The 24738-nt window shown below is 45.6% G+C and overlaps 1 protein-coding gene across 2 annotated transcripts in view; it reads right to left on the bottom strand.

Annotated features, from left to right (window-relative positions):
* Pgcka1 (PDCD10 and GCKIII kinases associated 1) overlaps positions 1-24350 on the bottom strand; it is an 81129-nt gene extending 56779 nt beyond the window's left edge. Inside the window, exon 1 of one of the 2 annotated variants that reach the window (XM_042286010.2) lies at positions 24054-24350. The gene's annotated coding sequence lies outside the window, so the exon portion shown is untranslated. The remainder of the gene's footprint in view (positions 1-24053) is intronic. The other variant, XM_042286011.2, reaches the window with a different exon arrangement.
* Between the last annotated feature and the right edge of the window lie 388 nt (positions 24351-24738).

The following is a 24738-nucleotide window of genomic DNA, read 5'->3' as shown; positions in this document are numbered from 1 at the left end:
TAGTCTCTGTTACCACAAAAATAAAGGGGGAGGCTCTGGGTTCAAACAAGCTTGAGCAATACTGGATTAGATGGTAAGCCTGGGCTCTGCTGTAAGGTTTCCCAGTGGCCTGAATATGTGCATATGTAGGTCTCATTAGTAAGGTTCACTCAACCGGGTATCATCGGCTGTACCTCCTTGGTTCTTATCTTACGTTTGGAATCCCCTGCAAGCTCCTGAAAACCTTTTCTAATGTCTAGGGGGGGGATTACTTTTATTTATTTATTTTTTGTATGGAGGTCAGGAGGTCAGAGGACAGCCTGTGAGAGTAAGAACTCTTCATCTACAGTATATGTTTGGAGTATCCAAATGACCTCAAGTCATCAATGCCTTGACCTGCTCCACCATGTCTAGCCCTTCTAACTATGCTTTGGATGTGTTCACGTCTATCCGCTCCCCTTTTGAAAGATGGATTACACAAAGAATGTCCGGCATTTTTGTTTTCTAGGTATGTCTTGAATGAGTTCATTGCTATTGAGGTGCCATGATGTCCTCAGGCACATGGCCTCAGCGAAGCCTTTCTGATGGATCTGATCCCTACTCACACTGGGTGTTATCCAATCAATGACCCACAGTACAGATGCAGTTATCTCTTTCCCAAGCGCACGTGTGATTCTGTCAGATCCCTGCTTGAAGAAAATATTTCAGTAGCTTCCCGCGGCCCCTTGTAGTAGAAGAGATGCTCTCTACCCTTTTCTCCACTCTGACCTTGAACTACTTTTCCACGGGGCTCCAGTTTCTTCATGCATCTTCTTTTAGACCTGCATTGTTTTGCTCCTGCCCACCACAGGGCTTTGACTCATGCTGTAGTTTTTTTCCTGGTTAACGCCACCTAGCTTCCTCAGGGATGCCTTACTTTACTTCCGTATTAGGTCAAATCCTGATTCACACTGCATTGAAAATGTACATTTTTGCATTATCATTCAGTGAAAGCTTTCAGAAGTAAACCTTCTAGCCAACCTACACAAAAATCCCTCCAAGTTTGTAGGCCATCTTTTGAGAGACAATCTAGCCTCCTAATCTATTCCTTTGGGTTAGTGAGGACATACCTGAAGCACAGTGTAAATATTTTTTTTAAACAAAGAAAGAATGTGAACAGGATCAAACAGGAAAGGTTAGAAGTCTTTAGAGACAATTGTTTGCTATAGTTACCCTATGAAACAACCCACCTCTCAAAGTCAATACAGAAAGGATATGATGTCTGGTCTAAGCTCTAGAAATATCCTTGGGCATCTGGCTCTTAAAAAAAAAAAAGAAAAAAAAAACGCTTATGGATTTGAAAAATTTCAGCCTACAGAGGACTTCAAAGACAATGAACAGCTGTACATCTTTAACTGAACTGCTTAATGATCTATCGTGCTCTGAGATATCTACTCCACAGGCCCGACTTTCCTGCTCTGCTGTGGATGGTACAGTTCTGACTAGACTACCGGAAAGGCCAGAGAAGAAATAATGAGCTCTCCCATGCCCAGATTGCAGGAAGCCCAGCCATGTGTATTGGCAAACAACAAACCCAGACGCACTTGGGGCTCAACCTTATGTCAGGTACTGTGTGGGATAAAAGCATCTATAGCATGCAGTTTGAAAGATCTCTAACCACAGACACAAAGTTATTTCTCTGAAGGAAGGAGTAACCAGTGAGAACAGTAAGTGATAAGGTTTGAACTGGGGAAGCCAGACTGAGCTGAGACATGAGAAGATGAGATTTCATCCTATTCCTTGTTATACACACGGGTTCCTGAGAGATAACGGTAGATGTTCCCAGTTAATTTCCTTGACAAAAAGGCCACCTGGAGAAACGAACTACAAACAGCAAACTAGAAATCGGCATTTCTGTTTTGAATGAACAGAAGTGGAAAGGGTCCTCATTCCTTACCTAAGTTACAGTGACAATTATTTTAGTTCCTTACGGGGACCAGGGAACACATCTGTTCTTTTCAAGGTCAGTCTTAGTTTGAGCGATTTAGGCCAAGTAACTAATCCATGTATTTTCTCTTAACAAAGAATGGGCTCCTCTTCCCCTGACTCAGCGGGACCGATGCATTAGAAGTGCTGCTTTGACCGAGTGTGAGTCCCAGTGAGCCAGCTCGAGCTAGAGAAATTGGAAGTAGATAATGATAAGATAGGAAGAAAATGCCGTGCCAGTGGTGGGTCAGGGTAAGGGAGGCCACTGATGGTGCTGTAAAGGAAGTGTGTGGGTATGCTTTTAAAAGAGAAACAGGTTAGGAATGGTGCACAGGACTTTAATCCCAGCACTAGGCAGAGGCCAGCCTAGTCTACATTCTAAGTTCCAGGCAAATTGGACTAGACCCTGTCTCAAAAAAAAAAAATAAATAAAATAAAAGTTAAAAGAAAAGGATCTACTTGGTTTGGTTATTATCAAACCCACATAAAAAAGGATCTGCAGAAAGTTGAGATCTTTAGATGTCAGGGTTTATTTCAGAGATGGTTCTGGAAGGAAGCAGTTCATATGTGTAGTTGGCGTGAGAACATAATTCCCTAAGCTCCAAGTTCCAAATGATATTTTCTACCTTGGAATGAGTTAGGGAGGGATATTCTCTCAGATCTGAGGATTATTTGTGTCTGTTAATTCATGCTTCGGATTTATACTTTCCTTTCTCTCAATGTGTACATATTAGTTTCGTGATGGGGGTGGGGTGTTGCTGAACGTGTTCCTTTGTCCTGCCCAACACATATCCACAGCGCACAGAACGACATCACCCATCAAACACCCCCCTCAAAAATTAAAAACCAAAGTTGCTGTTTTTGTTTTCACGCTTGGTGAAACTGCTTCCGTAGGCCAGGGAGATCCTTTAATGAAAGCTTGTGGGAGGTCACAGTCCGGGGTTCTGGGGCATGACTGGAATGGAGTAAGGAAACTGATTAGACATTATTGGGCTGACTGAAAAACAATTAAGCGTAGAAGGTGACTGGAGTTACCCAAACACCTATTGCTTAGCACTGGGACGTTTGTACATTCACTTTTGTAACCCTTGCCTATTCAGTTTCACAAGCACCGCCATCATCAATTTTAGAACCCACTATTTCCCTTCCTTTCCCGTGCCCCTCCCTCCCTTCGGTTTCTTTTTCTCTCTTTTTAAATATGGGGTGCGATGTAATCCATAGTGGCTTTGAACTGCTCCTTATGCAGTTGAGGATGATCTTGAACTTCAGATCCTACCGCCTCCACCTCCAGAGCGCTGGCAGCACGGGTGTCCAACACTGGGCTGTGGATTGAAGCCAGGGCCTCTAGGCCCCTCTGGCATGCTAGGCAAGCACTCAAGCAGCTGCAAACCCAGCCCTAGAACATTCTCATCGCCTTGCAAAGAATTTCCACATCCATCAGCTTCAACCATCCGCTAACAAGCCCTCCATTCTCTTAGGTGATCACCAGTCTAAAACAGAACCACACACGATGGCTTTTTGTGTCTGCTTTCTTTCACTTAACATGATGTTTCCAAGGTTTGTCCATGGTGTGTCACAGTTACCATGATTTTGTTCCTTTTTATGACTTGTGGTCTATAGTACAGCTACGTCTACATTTGATTTATTTAGACATTGGTCAGTGAGCAATGCTGCTGTGAACATCTGTATACAGAGTCTTTTTGGTGTGTGTGTGTGTGTGTGTGTACATAGGTTCTTATTTTTCTTAGGTATGCATCTGGACATAGAATTGCTAGATAATGTAGTAATTCTATATTTAAATGACTCTTCTCAAAAGCGAGTAAACCTTTTTATACTCCCATCAGCTGAGATGGAAGGCTATTTCCCCTCTGCTCTGCACCAACACTGGTGATTGCCATCATTTTGTTTAAAGTCATCCTAATTGGTGGCACTCATGAGGTAGTATATACCATTATTTTTCTTAAATTGTTTTTTAATTACAGAAGCCAGAGACATGTGCTGATTCCTACTTTCTAGGACAACAGCCATCCTGTCTAGGTGTTGGCACAGCCCAATTCTTGTCCAGCATCCTCACCCTTCCTTTTTTGAGAGAATCTGTCAATGTATGTATATCTCTGGCTGACTGTGTAGACCAGGCTGGCCTCGAACTCACAGAGATCAACTTGTCTCTGCCTCCAGAGTGCTGGAATTAAAGGCGTGCGCCACCATGCTCAGCTTTCAGCACAATTCATGTTCCCATTTTACGGACTAAGAAATGGTCATTCAGAGATTAGGGAGCTCCAGCGCTGAGATTTGAACCCAGGGAGGGACTGAGAGCCCTGTTTCAGTGACATCTGCGTACATGCACACATACTGAGACAGTGAAAGGAGCCAATTGAGGAACTTTTCGTGTGTGTGTGTGTGTGTGTGTGTGTGTGTGTGTGTGTGTGTGTGTTTGTGCACGTTCATGTGTGGGGGTGCATACATGCCTGAAGACCAGAAGACAACCTCAGCTATTATATCTCCAGAGCTGTACATCTTACTTCTTGAGATGGGGGAGGGGGGTCTCTCACTGACCTGGGGTTAACCAGTTAGGTTTGGTTTGCTGGCTAGCAATCCTTGGGGATCAACCGGTCCCTGCCTTCACGTATGTTAAGTGTGTGCCACCACTTCTGGCTTGTTATGTGGGTTCTGAGGATGAACTCAGGCCCACGTGTGGGCACAGTTTACTTGCACACTTTACCGACCGAGCTATTCCCCCCCCCCCAATTGTAAATTTAACGTAGCAGACAACGACGCATAACGTGCCAGTGGGATGTGGCTTTTGTGTGGTATGATCAGGCAATGCTATCTCTTGAGACATGAAGACACAGGACCGATGTCTGTGACTACGGAGCTGCTGAAAGGGAGACCTGAGACGAAGCCGTCCACCTCCGTCTTGTTGGTTCCGGTAAATGGTTTCCCTTCCCCTTCGGAAATGCAAACATTTACTGTCCCAGGTTTATGGTGACAAGCTGGATGGGAGCATGCTAAATTTCTTTGTCTTTCGGTCCTGGCACTTGCAAGAGCAAAGTGAGTTCCTCTTGAGAACAGTCGCTTTATTTGCTTTGGGGGTTGACTTTCCATCTCATGCAAAACAGAGCCTTTCTTTCGGGCCTGCAGTTAAGGAAAGACTATTCTGCAATAATAAAACCATTTTGAATTTTGCCAACAATCACGGGCAATTCTGGAAATCGTGCAGGCGCTAGTTAAACCTTAGTAAAAGTCTCTTCCCCGCTGAGCCCCTATCTAGAAACATAGTCACAGCAATGTAGCTACACTAAGATCTTAGATCTTTTAGGCTCATTCCAATTTACCATTTGTATTCCAATTTACCATTTGTATACAGGACCCAGTTAAACAGAGGAGTGCAAATAACGGCTCCTTTAAGTAACTAATTCATGGGGACTGGTGCATTTTTATATGTAATTTCCTGAATACAAAAATTCCTCCCACATAAAGACTCTTAAGACATAAGTGAGTCTTAAGGTGGCACGGTTAATTCGGAAACGAGATGCATCTACCCCCACAACGCTCATTATTCTCAAGTGTTTATTTTGAGCAAAGGATTCTTGTTATCTCAGTCTTTGGCTTGAACTTGGCAGCCTCCATCGAAAGGGCCCTTCCCCACTGCTGGGGTGGGTGGGGATGTGGATGGGTGGACTTCGATAAGATAGCAGCTCTGGTTTTACTACGTTCAATAATTTTGAGCTGAGCTTGTGGTACTCAGCAGGGAAAAAAGGGACCATTGTTTCTATGAACTGTACGACAGAGAGGGAAGGAGGAAACGTTACAACGATTTCTCAACTTTTTCTTGAAAGACGCTCTTGTGGTTCTACTTCCTCTCAGGTCGCCTTTCTGTGTCCAGTTTGACTGATACCCAGCCTTCCTGGGTTAGCAGTGTGTGGAGTGGTAGAGAAGGATTCTTCCCTAGACCTCAGTAGGTAAATCAGGAAAGTTAGGGCTTCCTCTGCCAACAAGTGATGGTATTGGTTTTTTAAAAAAAGGTTTGCTTTATGATTTTATGTGCATGGGGGTTTTGCCTGCATATATGTCTGCGTGAGGGTGTCGGATCCTCTTGAACTGGAGTTACAGACAGCTGTGGGCTGCCATGTGGGTACCGGGAATTGAACCCGGGTCCTCTGGAAAAGGAGCCAGTGCTCTTAACCCTTGAGCCATCTCTTCAGTCCCTGCTATTGATTTTTTAAATGATGGGGCCTTGGAATTTTGCTCTGCGTGAGGATGTGAAGTAAGGTCTTCTATATCAGGAAATGAAAAAAAAAATCGACTAAATGTTTTATTTCTGAGTTTCTAAATATATCTTGCTCTTCAGAGGGGCATCAGTAGTACCTCTGCCAGAAGACAATCGCCAGTCAGGAAATCTGACCTATCATGTCAGCAACCCCTCTGAGGTGAGGCCAGGACACAGAACAGACCAAAGATGCTCTGGCACCACACAGACCTTGACTTTGTCCCATCATGGGTCTGGTCTTCTTGAACAACTGCCTTGACCTTCCATGAAACTAATGTACAAATACCTATTTCCACCCAGGTGTCTGGCACTTCATAGCTTTCGTGTGTTAACTATTTCTGCTCTCTGGACAAAGACAACTTTAGCCACTTCCAACATGGAAGCTCTACTTATTCTAAAATACACATCCATGTCGTCTCCCACTTGAGTTTCCTTTTCATCCACTGAGTTTTTGAGTACCGGCTGTGGTTAGGTGATGGGAACTGAGGAATGAAAGCGTTGGGAGCCTGGCCTGGCCTCTAGTCAAAAAAACAAAAATAAAAACCAAACAAAACCTGATGAGGTCATCCACAGAAACGGAACCCGGAAGGAGAACACAGCAGTCGCAATGGGTTCCATTTCAGGTGAGTTTAGTTTGACAGGGTCTGGAACCTGCACGTTTCCCTGCTTTGAAGGCAGCCAATGTGAATGACTGACAGCCTTGGGGAGCTGGACCAGGGACAAGTATTTGGGGTTACATGCATATGAGCTATGGGAGTGCACACATAGATGCCACCAGAGGTAGGTTAGGGTGCTGGAAAATTGGAAAGAACCATGGGGTGCAGAACCTACCCCACTTTGGGGCACATCAATATTTGGAAATAGGAAATAGTAACAAAGGGTTTGATGTATCCCTTAGCACCCCCCAATGATATTATTTGTAGTTAATTAAGATTTTTTTTCTGTTGTTAAGATGGGGTCTCAGTCTATAGTTCAGGCTAGCCTCCAACTCAGGATCCTCCTGCCTCAACCTCCTAAGTGCCGGGTTCACTGGCATACACTACCATGTACTATCATGCTTCTACTAATCCTTTGGAAAATCATTATTCAGCAACAGACATTTTACACTATGACAAAGTAAGTGTGGGAGTACAGGACTTCACCTGTAGCATTTGGGTGACTGAGAAGGCAGACTAGATTTGAGGCCGGCTTGGGCTACATAGCAAGACTCCATCAGCTCTGTATTCACCAACTGCTATTTGGTTTTTCTTTTAATCAATTCGGAGCTGTGACCAATAAACAATCCTCTCCTCGGTACTTACTCTACAAAAGATTCAAACTCATGAATCTTCAGTTTTCTTAAACATTTCAACATAGTCTTAAACAGTAAAATTACGTCAATGTTTTCATCTGGACTGAACCTCTGAAACGGTAAGCTAGCCACCCAACTAAATGTTTTCTTTATAAGAAAAAAAAAATTGAAGTCTAATTCAGTCACTCAATGACATTTTAAATTATAATTCACAAGGCTACACTAAATCATTAATAAATACAATGCCTTAAATGTCATGAATGTTGAAAGTATTAAAAGACTTGCCCATGAACTTATCTGAAAGTATACTTTGTATTTTATTCGGTTCATCAAGTTTATACTTAATTGTGAAAATTATCCTGTAGGGAAAATTCTTGCTTTTTCAAGAGCATTGGTATTACTTTCTTAAGTACATTTTCTCCGAGTAATCAGGCGATCAGGATTGAGTTTTCTTCCCATAAACTCGGTCGAACAGGGGCTCTGTAAACTTAAAAAGGGCCCACTATTTGCATCTGTGTTCATAAGATTACCTAATTCTTGTCCTCTTCAGTTCTGCAAGCTCCTGAAAGCTACCCAGCCAACTGACCCAAATCAATGAATCTGTTCACCGTCAACATCACTCTAGAGCCCTCTACACCTTACCTTGTGCACAGTGATATTTATAGTTGTGCCCAGAACCCACGTATTGGTCTCTCTGATGAAAACCTCAGGCTATAGTTTGAAGATGGGTGGTTGAGAAACAGTGACTGGTCAAGGCAGGGCCAAGGATGTGAGCTAACATAGCACACATCACAGAAGTAAAGGGAAAGCGGATTCCACAGAAAGCGTCATCAGGATCTGCGATGGACATGTATCGAGGAAGTTTATAGGGCCCGGGCTGAAGTATAATCATTAGCTATGATCAGTGGAATTTCCAGGGCACAGTGTGCAGAACTGAATGAGTGGACCTCCGGATGTTAAGAGTGAAGGAAGGGTGTGGAGCTGGAAGGACAGTTTCCCAGCAGCGCCAAACCTGGGTGGGGCTGGCACGTGACAGGCAAGTGCTCTACCTCGGAGTCACAGCTTCAGCCCCTCATTTTGATTTCTAATCAGGACACAAAAATCTGTTTGAGCTCAAGTCAGACCACATCTGACCATGGAGAGAGGAGCTGGGCACACAAACCTATACCTGGCTGTGGAGTTTTTTACTGGCAACTGTTAGCTACTGGGGGAGGGGGAGGGGGAGGGGAGGAGGAGAGGTGGGGGAGGGGAAAGGGAGAGGTCGTTTTCTCTAAGAGTTTAGCCCTGATGAGTCTACTCCACTCCAGTAGAAGACTACACATCCAAGGATACTGGGGTAGTACAAATTGCTCTTGAAAGATAAAGAATTAAAAAAAAAAGAACACAAAGTTGGGTGTGGGAACTGGGGAGGATTTGGGAAAGGGGGTGAATGTGATCAAAACATTGAAACTCCCAAAGAACTAATAAAACAAAAACATAAAGAACAAGAGAAACAAGCGGAGAGGCAGCCAAACCATTCCAAATTAGAGACTATGCTCATTCCGTACTTCATTTTCATTTTTAAAAGGATGGGTATTTACTGAGAGTTGACTCCTGTTTGCCTTTTGCTGTTATTTGCTAGAGTTTAAAAACTCAGGAGAGGGTTGGTGATGCTTCATCCCAGAGGATGAGGAGGCCGCAGCAGGAATCCACGCAGAAAAGATTGACCTGGAAGAAGGTAGACCTCACCCGGACTGATTGAAGGGGGGGGGGGGGGCTGATACAGGTGTGGGTGAGCTGTGGGCCTGGGTAGGGTAGGAGGTTGTGCCTACCCAGCCTCGAGGCCCAAATGTGGCCAGCACTCAAGAGGACAGATGGGGTGAGAAGGCTAATGCCTTCTGAAATGTGCCTGCACCCCCTCAAGGGGACAGTTCACAGTTATTAATCACTGACCAGACAAGAAACCCCGATTCTCAGGGAAAGAAGTCAGGCCAAAAGCTTCCATAGGTACCAGAACAGTCGCTGGCAGCTCTTACTAGAAATGGGGTTCTTGGTCTTCCCTGCTTTTTAAAATATAAATATTTATAATCAGTTTTCTCCACCTCTTTCCACGCTCATGGCTTCCTCATTCTTCTGCACTGAGCACCCGCTTCTCTGAGAAGTCCTGCCCCTTCCTTCCTGGCATACAGTGACCCCTAAGGGCTCTAGTAACCTCTTTCATCTCTCCCTCCCTGTAGTATAATCTGCACTCCATTTTGAGGGTGACTCAAAGTTCTCTATCCCAGAGGACTGTATTAGCCCAGAGAGGAATACAAAGGCTGTTTACTTCTGGATCCGGGTCAGCAGAGCACAAGGCTTAGGTAGCTAGTGTGCAGGAAACGGGAAGTCTACGTTCATGTACTGTTAACTGGAAATAACCAGGAGGCCAGCAGCTCGAGGCTGTGTTTACACTTTCAGTGCCTACAGAACAACCTATAGCACAAGTAAGAAAGCAAAGGGAATAATTCTTCGGAGTTTTATTTTATTTTTTAATAAATACTTCAGTTTCATCCAATCAGAGAAAGCCAACTCATAAATGCATGCCCCTGTAACCCCGGGCTGTCACCAATCACATTATTTTCTTTCTGTCTTCCTTTTTTTCTTTTTTAATTTCAGCCAATAAAACCTCATGGCCAAACTGGGGGATGTAGCTGAGCTGGTCAAGTGCTTGCTAGTCCTGGCTACGTTGTGAGTTGGTGCTAGCCGGAGTACATGAGATCCTGCCTCAAAACCAAAACCATCACCAAGAACAAAATGCTCACCGCTCATCTTCTGGTTCAAAGTGTAGCCCAATTCACAACTTCTTGGCTCCCAATAGAGTTTGTTGAAATGATATTTTCCAAGGTTTACTTTTCAAAATGTCAAGTGCACATGTGGAGGAAGAGTACTCAAGAACTCTATTTGCAAATTGAAATTCTGCACTTGAAATCCATTGGGGGGGGGGCGTTTCAGGAGGCCGGCATACATTCTAATCCATGCAAAATATAAGAAATGTTTAATACATATTTGTTGAGTGAATAAGAATTTTAACTCTCAAGTTGGAATTTGAATTTCTTTAGGGAAAAGAAACACACTTTGGCTCACCCACTCAGAACAATTTAGAGATATTGTCTAAATGTTAAAAATGCTTATTTAGACAAGTAAGTTCAGAGTTTCCAAACAATGTTATTTATATGAAATATTAAAGTTCATTCAAACTTTGAAAACTGTTTTATAGGGAAAACAGTCACTTGACTAAGGTAGCTCTGGGATGATTTATAACTACAAAATCCAGCATCTGACTCCTACAGTTTCATGCTATGAAAGGTTTCCAGGTGCATCTTCTCTTAGACCTGACCCTCAGGTATAAAAAAATGCAATGCCAATTTCCGGGCAAAACCTTCTTCGTTTGCAAGCATTTAAAACAAACACGCAGCACCAATGAATTAGCTGCCACCTTTTCTAGAGAGAAAGTCATTTGCCAGCACATGAAGATTAGTATCGTCCAGTAGGCAAATATTTTTCCATGTGCCACCCAAAGCAAACAAATGAAAACAGAAGCGTCGAGGACAATTATAAAATATCCCCAGATTTAAAGCGACAGGGCCCTCCTACCCTCCAGCTCCCTCTGTACTTTTCATCAGAAAGATCTGTTTCTTAATCTGTCCCAGCTGAGACTAGCAAGAGAGAGGTGCTTTCCTCTACATCGTGAGGCACCTGACTCCTCTGACTCCCCCATTTTTTACTCTCAGACCATTATAAAACAACAAACCTGTAGAGAAAGCATTTGCTTGTTTGTTGATTGTGGATATTAAGAAATGAAAGGAAGTCCACATGATCAATGTACAGATCTGTTCTCTCTCATGAACATTTCAATTTTTGCTTATTTCTTGTGTGTGTATGCGTGCGTGCATGTGTGTGTGTGTGTGTGTGTGTGTGTGTGTGTGTGTGTAAGCGTGCGCGCAGTGCACCCACGTGTGTGCACATGTAGAGGCCAGAGATCAATGTTGGGAGATCTCCTCTATCACTTTCCACCTTGCTATTTGAGGTAGGCTCTTTCAGTGATCTTAGAGCTTGATATTTTTGGCTAGATTGAGGGCCAGTCAGCTCCTGGGGACCACTTATGCCCCACCACACTCTAGTACCCCATCTATGCACACCCCAGTACCCCACCTTCTGTACTGGGGTTACAGTTGTGTGTTGCTGTACCAACTTTCACCCGAGTGCTGGGGACCACAACACAGATCCGCATGCTTGTGAAGCAAGCTCTTCGCTCACTGAGTCAGCCCTTCAGCCCTGGAAATTTCAATTTCTAATGGAATATCCTTCTGAACAACTAAAACATCCCAATGATGCTCAGCCATAGGCAATGTATCGCCTAAAGAGGCACAGCACGGCAGTGTCTTAGAAATGCTTGTAGGTTGTGTTTGGGAGCGAATATGATCAGTGGTCCTGTGGTAAGTCAGGTGATGTGTCTATGCGGTACAGACAGCTGCCATCTTGAAGTTTTAGGGCAGGCTGATTCAAAAAGTGCATCCTTTGGCCAAATGATATGGTTTTTTTTTTTTTTTTTTTTTGGTTTTTCGAGACAGGGTTTCTCTGTGTAGCTTTGCGCCTTTCCTGGAACTCACTTGGTAGCCCAGGCTGGCCTCGAACTCACAGAGATCCGCCTGCCTCTGCCTCCCGAGTGCTGGGATTAAAGGCGTGCGCCACCACCGCCGCCCGGCCGATATATTTTTTGTTTTTTTTTTTTATATATGAGAAAATTTAGTAATCATATCAAGACTTGTCAGTTCACGGCTCTGTTTGGGTATGGCTGAAAAGAACAACTAAAAACATCAGTTCTTCCAAGTACCTTTACAGGTGCCCACACACAGGACACCTGCCCCCCCCCTCCCAACTCTCCCATAATACCAACTCTCCCATGATGCCTTTGGGCCCTACAATCTCGCTACCTTGGAATTCTTTGCTGTTATCCAGAATTTCTGCCGCTAAGAGGTGTTGGGTTAGGGTTCAATCCACTCCTTCCTGCTCTACTGGCGAGGGAGGGCTGCACTCTCCTGTCATTTTCCCCCTTGACCGCACTCAGCCTGGATGTAAGGTTATTCAAATGGAATTTGGTAACTTTACTGAGAACAAAGTTTTTGCGTTTGTGAAAAGAACAATCAATATTTAGTAGGCAACCCTGTAACTGACCGAGGGGAATATGTGTCAAAATACTAGTTTACTCAACTTAAAGGCTTATCAATTATACACCTTGTTTTGTATCCCTCCAACATTGTGGTGCAGTGATAGCACCACAGCCCACAGATCACACAAGATCAGCAATGGCAGCAATAAAAACTGGGTTGAAAGTGTTTAAATTAAAATCCATAGACGCATACAAACATGAGTGGGTAATTCAGTCTAAAGACTCCAGCAGATGGCAACATTAAAAAAAATGGCAATGTTTAGGATATGGAAAATGTTCACTTGAAAGGAATTAATACAACACTGGAAACAAGCTCGGCAAATTTGTAAAGTGGGGGCAGCGAGCACAAGAGTTTCCGAAAGACGGGTGGCTCATTTAGGTGATGAGCGCCAGATGCCAGGTGGAACTGAGCAGAGACAAAAGTGCTCTGATTAGCTTCAGGGGAGGAGGAGAAAAGAGCTGGGCCCTGGAGGTGAGAGAGCAAACACAGCCTTCCAGACCTGGCAATGCCCCAAAGCTTATCCTGCCCCAGCTAAGAGCTGCTTTCTGGGAGGATCTCCCTGGTCTGTGGATGGTGACCTAGCAGCATCCACATGGCTGGGTCCCTCAGTATGAGGGCTGATGCTCTGAAATACAGTTGTGGACCACAGTCGGGACAGTTGGGCTGTGTTTCTGTGAGTTAAACACTAAGTCCTGAATCACAGAGTGAAGAGGGGCCCTGAACGTCAGAGGCGATCAGCAGACTGCTATAGAGATCCCTCAGATTATCAACAAATTAAAAGTGTGTCTTAAGCAGTGATGCCATTTCCTTTAGGGAGAAAAGAGTATTATATATGCTGCAGGGGGAGTGTACCTACTTATGGATGGATTCACCCTTGCATCCAAAGTCCATTTCCCTTTCCCCACAATAACTAATTAGAGTGTTCCTAACTAATTCTTTATTGTGTGCGCAACACACACACACACACACACACACACACACACACACACACACACACACACGGGGGTGGGGTGGGGGGAGGAGAGAGAATATGCATTATACTGGGAGTTATATTTATGTGAGTACAAGCTTGGTGCAATCTATTTTTCCTGAACTGTATGTAGTCTTGCTTCCTGGCTCTGAAGCCGCAGTAAAGTCTACCTTTTGTTCTAACGAGCATCTTATACCGCGTTAAACATTATATCTTCACTCTGAGCTTGAGTTCATCATTTTCTGGAGGAGAAAAGAAGCTAATGTACTCGACAGTCTAATAAAAGCCAAGTGATTCCCAGACACTGGGGACTGAGGAGACTGAGCTCATAGCAGAAAGAATCAGAGACTCCAGGTCAGTGGACCTGGGTTTTGGTATTGAGTCTGGGCTCACATCCGGTTAGCCAAACCATGAACTCTAGTGAGCCTGTTTCCTTGCCTTTGAATTGGGGGATACTGAACTGAATAGTCTCTAAAGACCTGTTGGGACTGAACATTCTAGAATGAGATCTGGGTTCAGAAGAGAGCACAGTCATTTGGGGATAGGGTGACAAAAGTTTCCACAGCAGAAGTGGGAGAGTGGGTTCATTTTCTGCCGTGTCTGTTTTCTGATTACCAAACGACAGGTAAGAATTGCAGAGGTCAGAGTGCAGAAGCGGATCATGTAGACTCTGATGACCCTATGACCCCCACTCTTATCTGTTTGGAATTGATTCTTCCTGATATTTTGTGTTAGGTGTTCCTGTAATCATTCATTTATTAAATGAAACTATTTGTCTTCAATAAAAATTCCAGAATTCGGGCTGGAGAGATGGCTCAGAGGTTAAGAGCACCTTCTTCCAGAGGTCCTGAGTTCAATTCCCAGCAACCACATGGTGGCTCACAACCATCTGTAACAAGATCTGGTGCCCTCTTTTTGCCTGCAGTCATACATGCAGACAAAATACTGTATACATAATAAATTTTAAAAAAATTCTAGAATTCAAGACTGTCATGACTATCAAGACTATCACATGGACACCTGTCCTGCTTCGAGTCAGTGTTGAGTGTCACAGGACACCTACAAATGTTTATTTAACTGGTACTTCCTGATATGATTGATGGTTTCTGAACACAACAAAAGTCCCTGTATTCAAACATGACACCTCCTCTTTTGTTTTTCATTTCCAACCAATGGCAACACTTGTAATCTCATCCTACATCACAGGAGCCCACCCACTTCTTGCCTCTATTCAACTAGAAAGTCAACAGCATCTTGGTGTGTGTGTGTGTATGCATGGAGGCCAGAGGGCAACCCTAAGTGTCTTTCCTCAGGTGCCATCAACCTACTTTTTCAGACAAGGTCTCTCAATGGTCTGGAACTCACCAAGTATGCTAGACTGGCTGACCAGCTAGTTCCAGGGATCTGTCCTCTGTCTGTCTCTTCCTCCTCATCACTGGGAATACAAGTACACAACACCACATCCTACCTGTTTTTTTTTTTTTTTTTTTTTTTTAAATGAGTTATGGGACTTGAACTCATGCTTTTAAGACAGGCACTTTGCCAACTGGGCCATCCTCTCAATCTTATCAATGTCTCACCAGATGTCTTCTTGTTTCTTACACTCCAGCCATTTGCATATCTTAGTACACCCCGGTTTAAAACCTTGACAGTTTCTCACTGACCAATACTGTCTTTCACCCAGAATGTGCTTCGAGATGAGCAGGCACAGGCGGTGTGGGGTTTTGGGGTGTGTTTGTAACCTGTACTTTGGTATGGAGATTAAATTACGTCCTCTGGAGATGGCTAGCTAGCAAGAATGTTACCGGCAGGCTGCAACCCAGAGGCGGCTTGCACGCTTTGTTCGCTGCTTTATCTCCAATCAGCACAAAGGACTTTATGAAGTAGAAACGGATGTGAGCAGTTGTTTTGCTTTGGTGACGTGAGCGTGGCCCCTGGCTGGCAGCAGTGTGGGGCTGCTTCCACACCTCCTTGGTGGTGGCTTCGGAGCCTGTGTCTTTCTTAGCAGCTCTCAGTACTTATTTCTGAAAAATGCCCCGGCGAGAGTGAGTATCTAGTTCAAAGGACTCGTGCTGCTTAAACTCTTTGACGAGCCCAACCCCTCATCAAGATGGGTCCCATTTGTCCCCAAGTGAACCTTCTACAAAACGTGCTAGTGGAGAAATCAAACAGGCAGGAGGGAATTCATGAGTGCTCAGAACAGGAGCTGTGTTCATGCCCACTCTTACTCCATGTTGGAATGCAAGGCTGGGGTGGATCTAAGATCAAGCGTTGAGGCCAGACAAGGAGCTGTTTCCCACCACACAGCCCTAAAGACCAGAACATCCACCAAGAACAACTAAGAACTCTGAAATCTTGGATCGCCTGCGGAGGTCAGTTTATGACATCTGTCCTACAAGGCCAAGCTCCCAGTGTGCTGTTGATGTTTACTGGACACATCCTGCCAGCTTGGTATATTTGGGAATTTGGGCATAGCTTCTCTTACTACTTACTCCTACGAGACTGTCTGAGCCCATGTTAATCACCTTTATATTCCTAACACTTAGCATAGGGCTTGCTCAATAAACAAGAACAAACAAACAAAACATTTAGATTAGTGTTATTCAGCAATACTAGCAAAAATAACTAAGATTCAAGCAAAGAAGCAAAACCCCAAACCCAAACTGCTTTTTATAGTTGCTAGGTTCACCAACTCAGAATGCACCCTTCACAGTCAAAATACAACGATATTCTTCTTAAAAACCCAACCAAGGGGCTGGAGAGATGGCTCAGAGGTTCAGAGCACTGGCTGCTCTTCCAAAGGACCAAGTTCAATTCTCAGCACCCACATGGCAGCTCACAATTGTCTGTAACTCCAGGGGAATCTGGCATCCTCACACAGACATTCACGAAGACAAAACCCCAATGTACATAATAAATAAACAAAATCTTACAACAAAAAACCAACCAAACTACAACATGAAGAATATACAAAAGGCCAAAAGTGAGACCATGTCCCTCTCTTTAATTAAATGCTACAAATGCCAGCTTATTGGGAAAGCCCTTTATGGAAATGAGGATCAAGAGAGGGTCACTTTTCTGAGCTCTTGAGCTGCCCCATGTTGCCATTTTTCTCTAGTCTCCACACTTACCACAGCCAACCGGCAGGAAAGTCAGGTTGGCTTTCTCAAGAAACGCCTTTATGTTCCTTCCTCACACTGGAGCCTTGGCACCCTTGGCACAGACGCGAGCATCGAGTCATTACTAGAAGCATTTAAAACTATCCCCGGGCAGGTATTTGAGTAGGAAATTTCATGATAAGGAAATATATGTCGTTAGAAACACAGGGAAGTCCCTTGTGTTCAAGCTTGACAGTTCCTGCTAGTTCACGGTGTGGCTTTACAAAGGGGTGAAAGTGAGGTGAGCTGAGATACTTCAAGCTTGACAGCCCTTCCCTTCTCCCCTTCCATGCCAGACTCAAAAGGCTGCTCTGGGGTAGAGGCCTCATACGGTTCCAGAAAACTGAGGTCACCGAAGCTAAGGGTCGGATACATCAATCATGGCCTTGTGCAGACTTCGCTAGGAAGTAGTCACTGTCCTGGTGTTGCACAGGGTAGGAGACTGGACTCCAGGGCATGAGGTGAGACTCAGCAGGCATGAGCCTTCGTTCAGTGCAGTCCCCTCTGGGACAGCCAGTCCCAGACGCTCTTCTGCGACTCAAGCAAGAATCGAGGTGGAACAAATGCTTCCTGATAGAGGAAAATGCACGCCCCCCCCCCCCCCCACGTTCTTTCCAAGGGCTTACAGAAGTGGGGGAGGGGCAGGAGTAGGCAGAGGGAGCTGAAGGGGACAGCCCATCCACCATGCACATGGTACCCTGTGTGGAGTGACTGAGGTGGTTCCTGAGTGATGGATGGATGATGTGTGTCCTGCTTAGACACGCCCACCTTTGGTGGTCTTGCAAAGTGCTCTCGTGATAAATCCACTAGCTTTGGGTCTATCTGGCTTTCACTGAGGGGGCTGAAGAATGGTGTCTGTCAAGTGTCTCAATTTGGTAATTTCACCCCTCCCAAACTACTTAGCTTTTTTTTTTCTTTTTTCCTTGATCACATAAAATGAACACTCCTCTTGCCACCATTAGATCCCGGAATGAAGGTGGGGTATTATTAAAACAACCCTCTAGCTCGATCCACCCCAGTGAGCTGTGACTTTGCTACCTTCCGGTTTTCAGGTGCACCAGCCCAGAGGCCACTGCTTAGGCCTTGGCTTTTGGCATCAGGAAACACTGGCCTTTCTCCTCTGGAGACAGCAAGCATCTCACACGGCAAAACCTGAGCTCAGAGTGGGCCTGAGAATCAGGCCTCCACTGGTGGCCTGGAGTGGGCTTGGCCTGGGCTGTGACAGATCTCTGAAGCTTTTATTGAATCCACATGTAGAACACTTGGCTCTCTTTACCAAAACCAAATCTTAGTGCCAACCATAAAACTTGTCCTGTCAAGTTTCAAGGGGAACAGAGACAAATTGCATTCTGTGAACCAAATCTTGACTGTCTGGTCAATTATTTCTGTTTTATGATTCTCTTTAGAAGTGACTAGAGCATTAAATGCATTTTGTGACCTGCCAGGGAGTTAGCAAGCCAGGATTCAAATTCAGGTCACCTTAGCTTTAAAGAGGAGTTCTCTCAGCTACCTCACCTTGCCCGTCAGGGGTAGAAAAACCACCAGGAAGCCATTCTCGGAAGGGACTGCTCTGAAGGACCTGTCACTGCACAATAGTTTGGGGTCAGAGATGCAGGCTTGTGCAGACCCTCGAACCTTTCCCTTAGCTGTTTTGGGGTCATGCTTACCTACAGTGAGAAGGGTTGAGGCCCCTGAATAACCCTTTTGGTCACAATTCTATCACCTGTGGACCTTTGTGAAGCCTCAGCATTGTTACTTAAGAAAGACTTAAAGGTCAGGCATATGACCACATAGTGTGTCATGTTTTTAATCCTAGAATTTAGGAGACAGAGGCAGGTGGGCCTCTGTGAGTTCCAGGCCACCCTGATCTACATAACATGTCTCAGGCCAGCCAAGAATATCCAACGAGACCTCTCAAGTACCAAAAAAAAAAAAAAATAATAATAAATAAGTAAAATAAAATAAACAAGACTTAAAAACAAAGATGGGAGGAAATTTGAGATAATAATAGAAGCATTCTTTTCAATTCTGTACTTCTCCTGGCTCCCTGTCCTCCTCCACTAAGCTTCTTTGATAATGCAAGCATCCAGTTTCTCCTGAGTCCGAGGCTTAGCTGCTTCAGTAGTGTGTGTGTGTGTGTGTGTGTGTGTGTGTGTGTGTGTGTGTGCACGCACATACAGAGAAGTTAAAGCATGTGCTCTTAAAGGATGCAGTCTTATGCGATGTTTTTCTTTAAACACAAGCATTCTTAAGGCTTTTCAGCATAATAGTGTGAGCTGTGAGACACTGTGGTGCCTCCCACTGTGGCAGAACACAGGCAGTGTTGCATGGTAGTTTCCAGTCAGGTCTAGGAACCAAGGCTGATCCAGCACTCAGCAGCTGTGTCCTTTGCCTGACCCTGACTAACAAGTCTGGCTCTCAGCTTCCTTACCTGTCAGGTAGAATTCTTCTACCTTAGCTACAGGCACCAGGAGTTGGTGAGTGATGGGAAGTGTGGGGTTGATAAGGCAGGCTTTGAAAACGGCCACAGGTGTCCACATCTCCTTAAATCCAATGATTTTTTTTTTCCCCCAGAGCTGAGGACCGAACCCAGGGCCTTGCACTTGCTAGGCAAGCGCTCTACCACTGAGCTAAATCCCCAACCCGGAATTTTTTTTTTTTTTAATGTGACTTTGTATCTTCTCCCATTAAGAAGTGAGGTCTGGCTCCCTGACTTGCTTTTCAAAGTTCACTCATAGAAAAAAAAAAAAAAAAAAGTGGGATCAGCTGAGCCCAGGCCACACAGGGCCTTGCTTCTCTCTCCCTCGGGACACCGAGGAGAGACAACAGGTAAGCAGTCTGTGAAGCACTGAACTCAGGCTCAGATGCTCCCCAGGTGACTCAGTCGATCGTCAGCGAAGACTCCGAGGTAGTGCCACCTTGATGAGCAAGGACACATGAAAGAGCTTGGACAAGACTCACCCAGCTGAACTCAGCCCAAACTGCTGACCTACAGGATCATAAACTCAACCAAGAGGGGTTGTTTGAGGTCATGATGCTTGTTACAAACACGTGTTAACAATCCTGGGCTCATTTGTTACACAGCAACAGGTAACTAATGCTGGATAGCCAAGCAATTTTTCAATAAACAGAGGCTAACTATATGTTAGGGCAAAGGTTAATTGAAAATGGGATTTCTGTATCCTAAAACGTATGCTGGTTAGTCAGCAGCCGGAAGCACAAAGAACCAGGCCTCTGGACCTAGTGGGCAGCTGTAGGAACTTCCATAATATTGTTTGACAAACTCTTTGATCTAGTTTCTTTTTTCCTCATCTGTAAATTATTTAGAAGAAATGATTCTTTAGGTTTCCCTTTTTCAAAAATACTTATTTACTAAAAGACAGTTCTGAACTCTGATAATAACAATAACCATCCTATTACTTTTTGATAGTTTCATCACAGACAAACTTCCCTGTACTTCTTTGCTGGCTCACAGTGGGTGGTGACTAAAATATCTCACTGTTACCATAATAGCCATACATTGAACCACTAGGGTGGAAGTTCCTTGTGGACTATGGACCCAAATAGCTAAGCTCAGCAGGGATCAGAGAAGAACCAAGGCTGTAGAACGATGACAATGATTTACAGGTGGGAGGCAAATTTGTGCATTCATTTCCAGGTTGCAGTACATGTTTGGGTGAAGCGATAATTTGCCAGCAGTCTAGTCATGAGACAAGAAGTATACTGCTCAATCGCTCCAGTCAAATCTTTGCATTTCCTGCTCATGAATGACCAGTTTAGGTATTCAGCTATTAGATGGGGTAGGGGTGGCATGGAGAACGAGATGAAAAGAAATTTCAAAATTCTTCTCTGTAGCGATCTTTCCCGTGGCTAATGAACGGTGAGTTTCCAAAAATATTAAAAATGTATACCAGGACACATTGTGTGCAGCTGGAAGTCAACTACGAAGAAGACTCCCCTCCCCAGCACAAAAGGTTTTTCATAGACCATTAATACTCTTCCAAACACAGTCTGCCCTTTTTGCGACACAGAGCTGCCCAAGTTCAGGCCAATTTGGGGATTAAGCAACTCAAAGTCAGGAGACTTTTATTCCTACAGAAATTGAAGGTACACGAGAGAGGCTATGTGTGAGGCAATCGTTTATCTTCATTTTTGCCTTAACACTTCAAAGTCTACATAAAGAAGCAGTAAGTTGCTAAGAATCTGCACCTCATTATCTATCTCATTGGCCTTCTTTCTGTGATGGAAACAAACCATGTCAAGTGCAGGGTCACTGTACTCATAGGAGGAGCACTGTACGGAAGCCGGGCTTAGGTTTACCCATCTGGGGTGGGGGTGGGGAGAACTAATTTGGAAAGGGCATGCAAACCAACATCAAAGACCAGAGTCACTAAAACTTTCTCACAGTTAAGATTGTAGGTGCCTAAAGAGCTTCTGAATTGACTGGCTTTTCCATCGGCGATTCTGTGAATCCGTGCAGCGGCTGCCTTCAGCCACGTCTGGGGTCTCTCTCATCCCATCCTTCTCACTGCAGCCAGAGCAAACTTGGAAGAACAGACATGGGCCTTGCTTCAAAGGATTCTCCCAAGACTAGATTCTTGAGGCCCCAGCTGTGTCCTTGCCAACGGCCCAGAGTCTGGGTTCACACACGTGTGATCTCTAAGGCCAGGCCAGACAGAGTTCATTTGATTTTAGAGAGACACCTGTGTGCTGAGTAGAGCTCATCGCTCGCGGTGAAATGTCAGACATCACACTAACTAAGGTATAACCACGTAACGAAGGTCCCCATATCTGATCTCGGTTAACATTCACTGCAGCTCAGAAGTGTCTAGGGTTTCTAACAACACCGAATCACAGGCTAAGCTATTTCATTATCTGCTTCAGAACACATAATCACAGCTCATTGTTTAAAGTATATTTTTAAGACAGGGTCATGTTGATGGTCTAGCATCTTTCTGAAGATCCCAGTCATGGAGAAAACATGAATGATTTGATTTTCAGTTTGCTCTCTTCAGGAGTGTTCAGGAAATAAACAGAGTAAGAAAGGTTCAGCTAGAGGCCAGCATGGCTCTGGGGTTAAGAGCAGGCACTAAAAAGACCACGACTGGGCTCCCCCCCCATCTGACCTGCAGACAGGAAATTCTCCACACCTGTCCTTCCCCTACGATGGTCCAGTCAGCTCTTGCCAGCTCGTCTTTTCTGAATTATCTAGGAAGACGATCCAGACAACCACTCTAATGATCACATTAGAAACGAAATAGGTTCTTTAAGCAGGAACCTGAAAGAGCCCAAGATTCAGGGTCACTGGGAAACTGTCTAACTAGGAACATGTGAGACACTGTTTAGAGAGAGGAAACTAGGTACAAGGAGGTTAGTCATCAGTTAGTAGAAAACCAGAGTCCTTTCTAGGAAACCCAGGCAATGGGCTCCTGGGGCTCCACCAGGCAGTTCTGAGGGGAAAGGGGTCAGCACCTGCTTTGCCCTTGGGCAGAGACTGGCTCCTGGCCCCGACTTAGAGAACACAGTTTTCAAGCTCTGAGGAGGGCAGGGCCAGAAGCGAGGGACTCCTTCCATTTTTAGGAAAGAGTACATGCTCAAGCGATAAGCTTGGTTTTGTTTCCTTTCAACATCCGGGTGTGTAAAATCTCTTTGGAATGTAGCAAGCACATTTAGATGGGCCACACTTAAATTCGGACACTGTCAGATATCAAAATCTTCACAGACAATAAGTTTCTGGGGACATAAAATAAACATTTATTTGTAGAATAAGTCAAGGAACAGGATCAAAAGATGGGCAGAGTGGGTGAGCAGGAGAAACGAACCCACAGGTCACCGTCCTGGATCTGCCACCTGCCACCTTTATTTCTCATCAGTGGGCCTTGGAGCTGCCTGTTTCCCGAGTTTTCACACTTTGGAGAAACACAAACAACCCAGGACTCGCCTTGATGATAGGAGCTCCGTAGTATTGTTACAGAGATCTTCCCCAAGACAGAGATTTTTACCAAAGGGGCTAACACGGTGTTTAGAGGACACCGGTGCTTAGGTGTGGGGGGCTAGAATTCCTTCTTAAAATAGAATTAGCTGGGAATTTTTGTGGGAGATACTATTGTATCCTTCTTAAAATAGTATTAACTGGAAAATTACACGGGAGGAAAAAACTCCAGCAAATACAGAACCTACCACCTCTAAAAACGACGACTCCCATTTCTTTTTTCGTCCACTTTTCGGGCTTTTCTTTTTCACCATAGCTAAGTTTCAAGCACCCAAAGCATCCGTCCACAAAGCCACCACCAACACGTTCGCATCAACAGCGACGGGGACACGAGAATCACTGTCTTTAATCTGAAGCGTGTCCCAGGACAGCCACTTCCTCTACATTCATCGCGCAAGGGGCCACACTACGATGGGAAACAAAACGTTCGGCGCCACTGCAGATGGGGTTATTTTGTTTAGCTTCTCAGGGTAATTACGGCTCTGGAAAGGATAAACGCCCCACTGCTATCTGCCTGGGATGACTGGAAAATTCTTCCTTGGTGACTTGATGAAAAATATCACTTCATTAGGACTGCCCAGGGCCACGGAGCCCCAGGTGACTGACCTGGGAGATACTTGCCTATTTAAATATTTACAGCTGCGAGACCCTTTAACCGTTTGCATCTGGCGCCCACGCTCCCAGTCCCAGGCTCTTGGGGAGCACCGCGGTGTGGCAGTCCCTCCATGCACCGTCGCCATCGCCTTAGATCCAATCCCAGAACCCAAGGGCATTTCAAAGAAAGGGCGGGGGCGGTCAAATTCCCTTTCCCGTTTTATTCAATAAAAGCCCCCCACCCCATGCTAAAATATGGTGAACCCCGTACACAGGCAGATGGGAAAAATCTCTTGCAATTTGTCCAATTTAAGTTCCCAGGCACGGCTGAGAGTTCATGAATTGGGAGTTTTCAAAACCCAACCATTTCCCACAACCAGCACGGACGCCTTTAGTTTGGGAACCCGAACCGCGCCTCCCTCCAGGTTGCCTCTCTTCCCGCGCCTTGCTTGAATTCCGTGACTTTTCCCCGAAGTCACCAAAACCACGGGTTTTCGCCTCGCCTCGTTTCTCCCCGCGTCCCTCCAGGAGAAGGGGAACCGAGAAGTAAGAGCGATCGAGGAACGAAGCGGGGACTCCCGCCCAGGACCCGCAACCCTCCTCCGCCTCCCCGCGGAGCCCGACGCGGGCCGGGACGCTGCTTACCTGCGGCGGGGCGGCGTCTCCAGGGTCGGGGCGCCCATGGCTTCGGGGGGGCCTCGGGCGTCCGCGCCGGGACACGCGAGTGTGGCTCAGTGCCGCCGCCGGGAGCCCGCCGCGCTGCAGCCACAGCCGGGCCGCGGTCATTGGGCCGGCGCGTCACGTGGGCGGGCAGCGGGCGAGCCTCCCAGCCACGCGTAACCCTTTACCTGCGCCCCGTCCCGGCGGACGCAGGCTGCAGGGACCAGGGGACTGTCCCAGGATCCAGGCTTGAGTAAGGGGTCAGCGAGCCAGCCCGCGTTAGTTGCTAGATCGCGCGCGCGAGCGCGCACACTGCTGGTCGCCTTGCCTGGCGGCTGGACAAACAGCCCAGACGCCGCTGCGACGGTCATTCCCAGGGGCTGCAAGCTTGCTTGGGTCCAAAAGGCTGTAGTGGGGGGGAGTGAAAGAACCCTGGTTCCAGACCCCTTCCCTTGGGGATGTCAGGATGTGGGACGCTCCATCAAACGCACGGAGCTTTACTTAGGACGGCTGGAGAATTGGTGGCTTAATCCTGAAATTCGGGTTAAGGTTTGGGTCTTCTTTCCACCTGGCTTTGGAGTTTGCCAAGAAAATGTGTTGAGCAACTGCGCCATCTAGCTTACTCGCCTTCCTCTCCACGCCCCAAGGCTCGCAGTGAAAGAGGATAAAA

This window comes from Peromyscus maniculatus, chromosome 10 (assembly GCF_049852395.1).
Source record: "Peromyscus maniculatus bairdii isolate BWxNUB_F1_BW_parent chromosome 10, HU_Pman_BW_mat_3.1, whole genome shotgun sequence".
Lineage (NCBI taxonomy): Eukaryota > Metazoa > Chordata > Mammalia > Rodentia > Cricetidae > Peromyscus > Peromyscus maniculatus.
The sequence above is the reverse complement of the archived record's forward strand: the minus strand, read 5'-3'. Positions and strand labels throughout refer to the sequence as shown.